The sequence below is a fragment of the Rattus norvegicus genome, unplaced genomic scaffold (genome assembly GCF_021556685.1).
Source record: "Rattus norvegicus strain SHRSP/BbbUtx unplaced genomic scaffold, alternate assembly SHRSP_T2T unassigned-0000116, whole genome shotgun sequence".
Classification (NCBI taxonomy): Eukaryota; Metazoa; Chordata; class Mammalia; order Rodentia; family Muridae; genus Rattus; species Rattus norvegicus.
Window position 1 is genome coordinate 248,574 of NW_028238837.1, and position 11,427 is coordinate 260,000.

An 11,427-nucleotide genomic window follows, 5' to 3' on the forward strand; every position below is an offset into this window, starting at 1 on the left:
CCCATTCCCCTCCCAAATTCTCTCCACGTGCTCATGACTGGCCTTTACTCTCTTCTTCTACCTTTCTTCTCTCATTAAACCTCTCCGTGGAGGGGGAGGGGGTGTGTGTGAGTGGGGGAGGGGGGAATGAGGTTGACCAGTCTTCCTGTGTAACAGAGGTTTAAAAGGAGGCTGGTCGACAAAACGTTTTTTTGTGGTTATTCTCTCTCTCTCTCTCTCTCTCTCTCTCTCTCTCTCTCTCTCTCTCTTCTCTCTCTCTTAATCAACTCGGAAGTCGATCTGTTGTCCCTTTTATTAAAAGCCAAAGTATTAAGTGGCGAGCCGATGTTTCAACTTTCACCATTCTGTTCCTTTCACCAAAAAGAGGGGTTCTTTGGCTTTTCCTTTCCTTTTTTGAAACAAAACGAAAGGAGGAGCTCGACCAGTTGGCCTAGCTTCCCTGTTCCTTTTCCCTCTTCCACGGTATGCTCGATGAAATAAAGTAAATAAATGAAGTTTCTAGTTATGTATTTGTTTGGGAGACCTGAACTCTCTCTCAAGAGAGAGTTGCATCTTCCCGCTGCCGCCCCCCCCCCCCACACACACACAAGGCCTCCTCCCTGTATGTGGGGGGAGGGGGAGGGGTGGACAGGAGCTAGCTGAGAGGGGGTGGGTGGGGCGGGGCTGGAGAATATGCAGGTTCCTGAAGGTCAGTCGGGGAAGTACTGCTGCTGCCCTAGCACGCTTCAGTGCCTCTTTAGAGTTTAGAGTTTTCTAAAGTTTTCTGCCTGAAATCAGCGAGTGATGATTTCACTGTGAAATGATGTCTGATCATCGCTCTCGCTGTCCTGTCAGGGCTCCGGCTCCTGGCAAATGTCTGACTGAAGGAAACCTTAGTTAGACTCACACCCAGCTGTTTGGAAATGGTAATGGAGTTGATAGCACACCCTGGGGGAAAGAGGCAGACTCCCTTTTGCTCACTCTCCCCAGCCTCGCCCTGCCAGCTCGGGATTTCTAAGCAAGGGTGAATCTGGACCATATATGTACAGGGTTTGGCGTTTCTGATTCATGTTTAATGTTTAGTTAAATAAAGCTTGTCAAGGGCTGGAGAGATGGCTCCGAGGTTAAGAGCACTCACCGCTCTGCTCTTCCAGAGGTCCTGAGTTCGATTCCACAGAAACCACATGGTGGCTCACAACCCTCTGCAAAGGGATATCCCATGCACTCTACTGCCCTGTGTATGTGAAAAGGGCTTTAGTGACTCAATGTAAGTGAAAATAAATAAGTAAACCTTAAAAGAATGAAACAAATGAAGCTTGCAAAGAAATTGAGCATCTTAAAATGCCAGGCACGTTTATCCGCTTTTTATTTTATTTTGTGGATCACATAACCACAGAGGTGGTTCCCCTTCCCTTAACCTCGACAGCCCAACTGGGACAGAAGTGCAAACTATCATCTACCTATCTGGGAGTGGAGTGGTTGGATACAGGGAGATGGAGCATTTGCAGTTAGTAAAGTTCTGATGTCGGTTTTTATTTCCTTTCATTTTTGGATAGATATCGGGAGCCTTTTTTTTTTTTAAGTACAAATTTTGTTTTCTGTGCAACATTCTGATCATAGTTTCCCATCGCAAAGCTCTTTCCAGATCCTTCCTCCCCATCCACCACCCCGTACTAACCCAGGCCTGCCCCAGATGTGGTTGATGCATACCCAGGTGAGTCTCCATTGGAGAAAGGACGATATTCCCATCTCCTATGACTGTCAATGGCCGATGACCTAAATGCCAGTGACTTCGGACTTGACTCCATTTTCCCCTCTGAGAACTGGGTTTGGATCTGTTGAACGCAGGCAGGCCCTCGGTTTTGAAACAAACAAACAAACAAACAAACAAACAAACAAACAAACACACCAAAAAATATTTAAAGCAGGCAACAACTGCCTGCACGCCAAGAGACTGTTGACTCCTCTTTGGAGATAGTACGATGTGAAACTTGCTTAATACAGTAGAGTCCACACAACACAAAGGGAACACTTTAACAAATTATGAAGGAGAGAGGGGGGTATGTTTATCTACCTCCTCTTGTTTCTCAGACTAGAGATTTCATCTTCCTCTGTCTCTCGAGTGCTGGTGGCTTTGCTGCTGGTTTGGGGGTTGGGATAGGGATAGGAAGAGAAAAGGCTTGAGTGCTGATTTTAAAGCTCTCTCTCTCTCTAAAGCTCTCTCTCTCTAAAGCTCTCTCTCTCTCCCCCTCCTTCTCTCTCTCTCACACACACACACACACACACACACACACACACACACACACACACACACACACACACTGGAGAGGAAGACAGGAAGACCTATCTAGATGCAACGTGAAGAAGGCCTATGTCAGATGAGTTAATGGCTAGGGAACTGTTAGCTGGCTAGTCTGCCATTTTGTTGCAGTTGCTAGTATTATAAGGACACTTTCTCATTGGTTGTTTCTGCTGTTGCTGCCAGAATTCATTACATATTCTGTTAGGCTCTTCTGTGTGATAACACACTCAGAAACCGAACACTGTAGGAGTCAGTCTAACTGCTTTCTTTGTTGTCTAGTTACCCGCAATAATCTTGGACCTGAACTGAACACCCAGCAGCACTTCCCGCACCCACCCATGTATAAGCTTTTATAACCTGGACCACCAACACTAGAGCGACAGGGCAGACAGAGACTATTTGGAACCGGACTTCCATTTTGAGTTTTTGTTTGTGTTCTTGTTTTTTTCTCCTGTCCTGTCCTGTCCTGTCCTGTCCTGTCCTGTCCTGTCCTCTCTGTCTGTCTGTCTGTCTGTCTGTCTGTCTGTCTGTCTGTCTGTAAATCCACACATATAGTTCTTTCCACATCTTATATCTCAAAACAAATAATGCTTGCTGTGATCCTCATTTCATTCAAGGGTACTACTCTCTAGACCAGAGGAGCCCCCTACAATTCTCCACAGGTAGTGATGACCGGAGTGTTCAGTGCGACTAAGCAGGAATTATATGGTTGCCGCCATTATGCTTGATCTTACCGAAGGTAGGGTTGCGGGGCATGGTTGCCACGATGGCGACCAGTAGACCGTGATTGAGGAGACGGAACAATAATTAACCTACAATTCTCCCTCTCGGTCAACTGTTTCTCTGTCACTCTCTGTCTCTCTTCCCTCCTTCCCTCCCCGTCTCTCAGACCTGAATGAGCATTGGAACTAAAGTAAATGTACATGTGAAAAGAAGCCAGGTGTGGTGCTGCATGTCTTTGATTGCATCACTTGAGAGGTGAAGGTGGGTAGAACTCTGTGAGCAGGCTGCAGACCTGATCCAGGTACTGATTTCCAGGGCTTTTGTGCAAAGACCCCTGACTCAACTAAAGAAATGAGGAGGAAAATAAAGAAACAGATACAATTAACTTGGAATAAACCAAACAAACTAAGAAAAGGAAAGGCAGTAATGGAGTGGCCTGGCTTACAGAGGAGGGGCAGACATTTATCTGCCATTGCCTCCTCGGTTGAACACACAAACACACGCATGGGGGAGGGGGGAGAGACAGAGACAGAGAGAGACAGAGAGACAGAGAGAGAAGAGAGACAGAGACAGGGAGACAGAGAGAGAGACAGACACAGAGAGAGAGAGACAGACAGACAGAGACAGAGAGACACAGAAAATTCGATCTCTCTCTCTCTCTCTCTCTCTCTCTCTCTCTCTCTCTCTCTCTCTCTCTCATCACAGGCTGAGCTCAGGGACAGTGAGTTCCACACTCACTCAGAGAAAAACTCTGTCTCCAGTCACCCTCACCCACACGCCTTCAAAATGATCCATTGTACTATTTTAGATTTATGTCTGAGGAGCCCCTCCCTCCGCCTCCTCCTGTTACGTTGTAGAAACGTTTAATCCCAAACAGGGCTTCTCTCCTACCCTGCCTTGATGATTCTGTTCCTGGATAAAAGATACACAAGCTTTATTATCTACAGGAAGCCTTAAATAGCACTAGAAGACCTGGGCAGGCAGATATCTACCCTCAGGTTGTTAGTTTTGGGGGTTTTGTTTGTTTGTTTGTTTTTGTGTTTTTTGTTGTTGTTTTTAATTTTTTTAGATTTGTTTTTTATTTATCTGAGTATGCTGCAGTTATCTTCAGACACACCAGAAGAGATCAATCAGATCTCATTACAGATGGTTGTGAGCCACCATGTGGTTGCTGGCAATTGAACTCAGGACGTCTGGAAGAGCAGTCAGTGCTCTTAACCGCTGAGCCATCTCTCCAGCCCCTGTTGTTGTTTTTTGTTTTGGTCAAAAACCTGGATTCTCGGGGTTGGGGATTTAGCTCAGTGGTAGAGCTTGCCTAGCAAGCGCAAGGCCCTGGGAAGAGCAAGGTCCCCAGCTCCGGAAAAAAAGAAAAGAGGAAGAAAAAACAAACAAAACAAACAAAACAAAAAAACCCTCTGGATTCTCAGGAGCTGTGTGGTGTGTCCTCTTATGTTCTGGTGCCCTCTTCTGGCATGCAGACATATAGGAATCAGAGAGAGCCCACATTTTTGTCCAGGAACAAACAAACTGCCAAACTGCCAAACAAACAACAAAGGATTGTAGGTTTTGACTGGCTCTGTAGGTTTCAGAGAAAGGCAGGGCAGACCTCTGTGAGTTTGGGACTAGACTACTCTACCGAGCAAGTTCCAGGGAGGGATTCCACAGGAGCACAGTGGACTGGACAAAATTTTGACTTTGTAATTTTATTTTTTGCCCAATTGGGATTTATGATTTGATTGTCACAAAACTTATACCTTTCATTTTATTTTATTTTCGGCCAAAATTTCATTTTCAGTTTCACTTCCGATTTAACTTTTAATTTCTTGTCGCGCTTATGTTCGGATCGAGTTAATTCTCTGGGGAGCTGTGCCCTTGCCACTGGTGCTGGCAGAAGGGGATCCCGAGATCTAGAGGTTCTGTGTGGTGGGCTGTGTGGCAGAGGAAAAAAATGAAATTAAGAACATATATAAATCTATGGATTTGTATAAGGAGAAACGTATGGTATGGTGGGAAGATGTAAGGGAGAGAAAAATAAAAAAAAGATAGATAGATAGATAGATAGATAGATAGATAGATAGATAGATAGATAGAGTGATTCATGCTCCCAGCCTCCTATGTACAGAGTTCCCCGAGGCGTTTTTACTCGCCAAATAAAGACTGCGGTGTTTCCCAACACACCATGTGAATGTCCGTGGCTGTCGAAATTATTTCATTTATGTTTTTCACGTTTGTCGTCCGTGTCACTTCAAGGCCATTGTGACTTCAGTCTTGTTATTGATTCATATATGCTTTCTATTTCTTTTCATTTTTCAAAACCTTTTTGTCTAAATTGTATTTGTCATTCACCTTGATTTAAACATTTATTAAAGTCCAGTTTGCCATTTATTCGTATTTACTCGTATTTTATTATTATTTTATAAATTTATTCCATCATTTCGTTTCAGTCGTCTATATTTGCCCTTCATCTCGTTCCCGCTTTTCTTTTTTTTCTTTTTCTTTTTCTTTTTTTTCAGAGCTGGGGACTGAATCCAGGGCCTTGCATTTGCTAGGCAAGCACTCTACCACAGAGCTAAATCCCCAACCCCGTCGTTCCCACTTTATGTCTGTTAACATTTAATTGTTTTATCTCCCTTGTCCTTCTGTGTCCCTCGTCTTAATTTCTGCTTTATTGTTTTCTTTTTTTTTTAAATTTATTTATTTAACGCATGTGAGTACACTGTAGCTGTCTTCAGACACACCAGAAGAGGGCATCAGGTCTCATTACAGATGGTTGTGAGCCACCATGTGGTTGCTGGGATTTGAACTCAGGACCTCTGGGAGAGCGGTCAGTGCTCTTAACCGCTGAGCCATCTCTCCATCCCATCTGTTTTATTGTTTACATCGCACTTACTCTGTTTTTATGGCGATCTATTAACTTTTTCCATGTCAGTCGTCGGTATCTGTTGATCACCTTGATTTTTTTTTTTTCTTTTTCTTTTTTTCGGAGCTGGGGACCGAACCCAGGGCCTTACTCTTGCTAGGCAAGCGCTCTACCACTGAGCTAAATCCCCAACCCCGATCACCTTGATTTTTGTTTTATTGTTTATTCACATTGACTCTTTATTCATTATTATTTTTAAGTAAAATAAAATAAATAAAATTTAAATATGGTAAAAATATTTGTTAAACAGATATTAAAAGGGAGGTCTAGCAGATTTTTAAACTAACGGGCACACACACACACACACACACACACACACACACACACACACACACACACACATTTCTCCCAGAGGTCCTGAGTTCAATTACCAGCAACCACAAGGTGGCTGACAACCATCTGTAATGGGATCTGATGCTCTCTTCTGGTGTGTCTGAAAATAGCTACAGTGTACTCTTACGCATAAATAAAATAAATAAATCTTTAAAAAAAAAATAAAATATGAGGTTGGCTCTCTTTGCTCCTCTCTTTGCTCTTTTGCTCTTCCTCTCTTCCCCTCTTCCCTTTGTCCCTTCTCTCCCCATTCCCCTCCCAAATTCTCTCCACGTGCTCATGACTGGCCTTTACTCTCTTCTTCTACCTTTCTTCTCTCATTAAACCTCTCCGTGGAGGGGGAGGGGTGTGTGAGTGGGGGGAGGGGGGAATGAGGTTGACCAGTCTTCCTGTGTAACAGAGGTTTAAAAGGAGGCTGGTCGACAAAACGTTTTTTTGTGGTTTTTATTCTCTCTCTCTCTCTCTCTCTCTCTCTCTCTCTCTCTCTCTCTCTCTCTCTCTCTCTTAATCAACTCGGAAGTCGATCTGCTGTCCCTTTTATTAAAAGCCAAAGTATTAAGTGGCGAGCCGATGTTTCAACTTTCACCATTCTGTTCCTTTCACCAAAAAGAGGGGGTTCTTTGGCTTTTCCTTTCCTTTTTGAAACAAAACGAAAGGAGGAGCTCGACCAGTTGGCCTAGCTTCCCTGTTCCTTTTCCCTCTTCCACGGTATGCTCGATGAAATAAAGTAAATAAATGAAGTTTCTAGTTATGTATTTGTTTGGGAGACCCGAACTCTCTCAAGAGAGAGTTGCATCTTCCCGCTGCCGCCCCCCCCCCACACACACACAAGGCCTCCTCCCTGTATGTGGGGGGAGGGGAGGGGGTGGACAGGAGCTAGCTGAGAGGGGGTGGGGTGGGGGGGGCTGGAGAATATGCAGGTTCCTGAAGGTCAGTCGGGGAAGTACTGCTGCTGCCCTAGCACGCTTCAGTGCCTCTTTAGAGTTTAGAGTTTTCAAAAGTTTTCTGCCTGAAATCAGCGAGTGATGATTTCACTGTGAAATGATGTCTGATCATCGCTCTCGCTGTCCTGTCAGGGCTCCGGCTCCTGGCAAATGTCTGACTGAAGGAAACCTTAGTTAGACTCACACCCAGCTGTTTGGAAATGGTAATGGAGTTGATAGCACACCCTGGGGGAAAGAGGCAGACTCCCTTTTTGCTCACTCTCAATTCCCAGCCTCGCCCTGCCAGCTCGGGGATTTCTAAGTAAGGGTGAATCTGGACCATATATGTACAGGGTTTGGCGTTTCTGATTCATGTTTAATGTTTAGTTAAATAAAGCTTGTCAAGGGCTGGAGATGGCTCTTAAGAGCACTCACCGAGGTGCTTCCCCTTTTCTTAACCCACATGGGACAGAAGTGCAAACTATCATCTACCTATGTGGGAGTGGTGTGTTGGATACAGGGAGATGGAGCATTTGCAGTTTAGTAAATTTCGTGTGTGTCGTTTGTTTTTTTGTTTCTTTTTGTTTGGATGTTTTGTTTTGTTTTGTTTTTTTTTCCTTTCATTTTTGGATAGATGGGAGCCTTTTTTTTTTTTAAATACAAATTTTGTTTTCTGTGCAACATTCTGATCATAGTTTCCCATCGCAAAGCTCTTTCCAGATCCTTCCTCCCCATCCACCACCCCGTACTAACCCAGGCCTGCCCTTAGATGTGGTTGATGCATACCCAGGTGAGTCTCCATTGGAGAAAGGACGATATTCCCATCTCCTATGACTGTCAATGGCCGATGACCTAAATGCCAGTGACTTCGGACTTGACTCCATTTTCCCCTCTGAGAACTGGGTTTGGATCTGTTGAACGCAGGCAGGCCCTCGGTTTTGAAACAAACAAACAAACAAACAAACAAACAAACAAACAAACACACCAAAAAATATTTAAAGCAGGCAACAACTGCCTGCACGCCAAGAGACTGTTGACTCCTCTTTGGAGATAGTACGATGTGAAACTTGCTTAATAAAGTAGAGTCCACACAACACAAAGGGAACACTTTAACAAATTATGAAGGAGAGAGGGGGGTATGTTTATCTACCTCCTCTTGTTTCTCAGACTAGAGATTTCATCTTCCTCTGTCTCTCGAGTGCTGGTGGCTTTGCTGCTGGTTTGGGGGGATTGGGATAGGGATAGGAAGAGAAAAGGCTTGAGTGCTGATTTTAAAGCTCTCTCTCTCTCTAAAGCTCTCTCTCTCTAAAGCTCTCTCTCTCTCTCCCCCTCCTTCTCTCTCTCTCTTTACACACACACACACACACACACACACACACACACACACACACACACACACACACTAGAGGATGACAGGAAAAGAAATGAAAAGGAAGGCACCCATGGTGATGCATGACTTTGATCTCACTTTGGTCTCGCACTGGAGAGGAAGATAGGAAGACCTATCTAGATGCAACGTGAAGAAGGCCTATGTCAGATGAGTTAATGGCTAGGAACTGTTAGCTGGCTAGTCTGCCATTTTGTTGCAGTTGCTAATATTATAAGGACACTTTCTCATTGGTTGTTTCTGCTGTTGCTGCCAGAATTCATTACATATTCTGTTAGGCTCTTCTGTGTGATAACACACTCAGAAACCGAACACTGTTGAAGTCAGTCTAACTGCTTTCTTTGTTGTCTAGTTACCCGCAATAATCTTGGACCTGAACTGAACACCCAGCAGCACTTCCCGCACCCACCCATGTATAAGCTTTTATAACCTGGACCACCAACACTAGAGCGACAGGGCAGACAGAGACTATTTGGAACCGGACTTCCATTTTGAGTTTTTGTTTGTGTTCTTGTTTTTTTCTCCTGTCCTGTCCTGTCCTGTCCTGTCCTGTCCTGTCCTATCCTGTCCTCTCTCTGTCTGTATGTATGTCTGTCTGTCTGTCTGTCTGTCTGTCTGTCTGTCTGTCTGTAAATCCACACATATAGTTCTTTCCACATCTTATATCTCAAAACAAATAATGCTTGCTGTGATCCTCATTTCATTCAAGGGTACTACTCTCTAGACCAGAGGAGCCCCTTACAATTCTCCACAGGTAGTGATGACCGGAGTGTTCAGTGCGACTAAGCAGGAATTATATGGTTGCCGCCATTATGCTTGATCTTACCGAAGGTAGGGTTGCGGGGCATGGTTGCCACGATGGCGACCAGTAGACCGTGATTGAGGAGACGGAACAATAATTAACCTACAATTCTCCCTCTGTCAACTGTTTCTCTGTCACTCTCTGTCTCTCTTCCTCCTTCCCTCCCCGTCTCTCAGACCTGAATGAGCATTGGAACTAAAGTAAATGTACATGTGAAAAGAAGCCAGGTGTGGTGCTGCATGTCTTTGATTGCATCACTCCCCAGGCTGCAGACCTGATCCAGGTACTGATTTCAGGGCTTTGTGCAAAGACCTGACTCAACTAAAGAAATGAGGAGGAAAATAAAGAAACAGATACAATTAACTTGGAATAAACCAAACAAACTAAGAAAAAGGAAAGGCAGTAATGGAGTGGCCTGGCTTACAGAGGAGGGGCAGACATTTATCTGCCATTGCCTCCTCTGTTGAACACACAAACACAGGCGCCAGAGGAGAGCGAGAGAGAGAGAGAGCGAGAGACAGAGAGCGAGAGCGAGAGAGAGAGAGAGAGAGAGAGAGAGAGAGAGAGAGAGAGAGATCTGTTAATCTGTTTGTCTCCCTCCCTAGTTTTTCAGACAGGGTTTCTTTATGAAAAGAAAGAAACTGGTAGCTGTAGGCTGGTAGCTGCTGGCTGTTAAGGGTCTAGGTAAAACAATGTGATGTAAGAGGAAAATAAAGAAACAGATACAATTAACTGTTAAGGCCTAGATGCCGTGTGAATGAGGCCTACATCAGATTGGTTAAGATAACTGTCACCTGGCTAGCCTGCCATTTTAATATTGCAAGGACGCCTTCTCATAGGTTGTTTCTGCTCTGCGTTTGGAGTTCATTACATATTCTGTTAGGTTCTGTATGACACACACTCAGAAACCAAACATTGTAGAATCCAGTGTGTCCTTGAGTATGTGTCTACAATGCGTGCGTGCGTGCGTGCGTGCGTGCGTCTGTGCATGCAGTGTCTCCATGGCCATGCCAGAGCTGTTCCAGATTTGTGTTTCAGAGATCTTTACTATTTATTTTTCCTGCCTTGGCTTGTGTAGGCACTAAGTCACCACACTTCCCGAAAAACAAAATGAAACAAAACAAAACAAAATCCACCAACAAATGGACCAAACCCAAACCCCAAGCCAACAAACAAATATTCCTGCCTGCCTGTCTGTCTATCAGGGCTACAACAGAGAGAAGTGGAATCTTGAATGAACAAACTAGAATACCTAAGTCTGCCTGTTTCCCCTCTTCCCACCCTCCCCTGCCCCCCAGCCCATCCCCTAGAGCTGGTCTAGCATGTTCTCTGACCCTGGGGGTGCGGTGAACCGGCCTGCTTTGCTAAACTCTGTAGTGTATAAACTTGGTAACTCTAGAAAGCAGGAGCTGAAAATGTGCAGATAAGGTGGTGGTCGAGCTGTGTGTGTGTGGGTGTGGGAGGGAGACTGCTTCGGTAACTGCTGCTTTTCAATGTCCGGCTGAAACTCTGTGCTTATGATGTATCTTTTGGTTTATTCGATTTTACTTACTGTCTATTGGGTTTGCATTTGATTTTATTGATTTTATTGATATTTATGTTTAACTATTTTGACCTGGCTAAAATGACTGACTGACTGACTGACTGACTAAGTCTACCTGGCATACAGGAGGAATTCAAGGACGAATTGTTTAAGTATGACAAAAATAAGTAAGTAAGTAAGTAAGTAAGTAAGTAAGTAAGTAAGGGGGTTGGGGATTTAGCTCAGTGGTAGAGCGCTTGCCTAGCAAGTGCAAGGCCCTGGGTTCTGTCCCCAGCTCCGAAAAAAAGAAAGAAAAAAAAGTAAGTAAGTAAGTAAGTAAGTAAGTAAGTAAATAAATAAATAAATAAATAAATAAATAAATAAATACGATCATTTAGAAGTAATATAGGCAGAAGGAGAACATGTGGCTGTGGATGGTCTGAGGCTTCTGGCTGCTTTTGGGTGCCTCTTCACCTTTCTGCACGTGCAAACTGAGTTTAATTAAGTTCTGTTTCCCTAGAGGCTGGGAAAGGGAG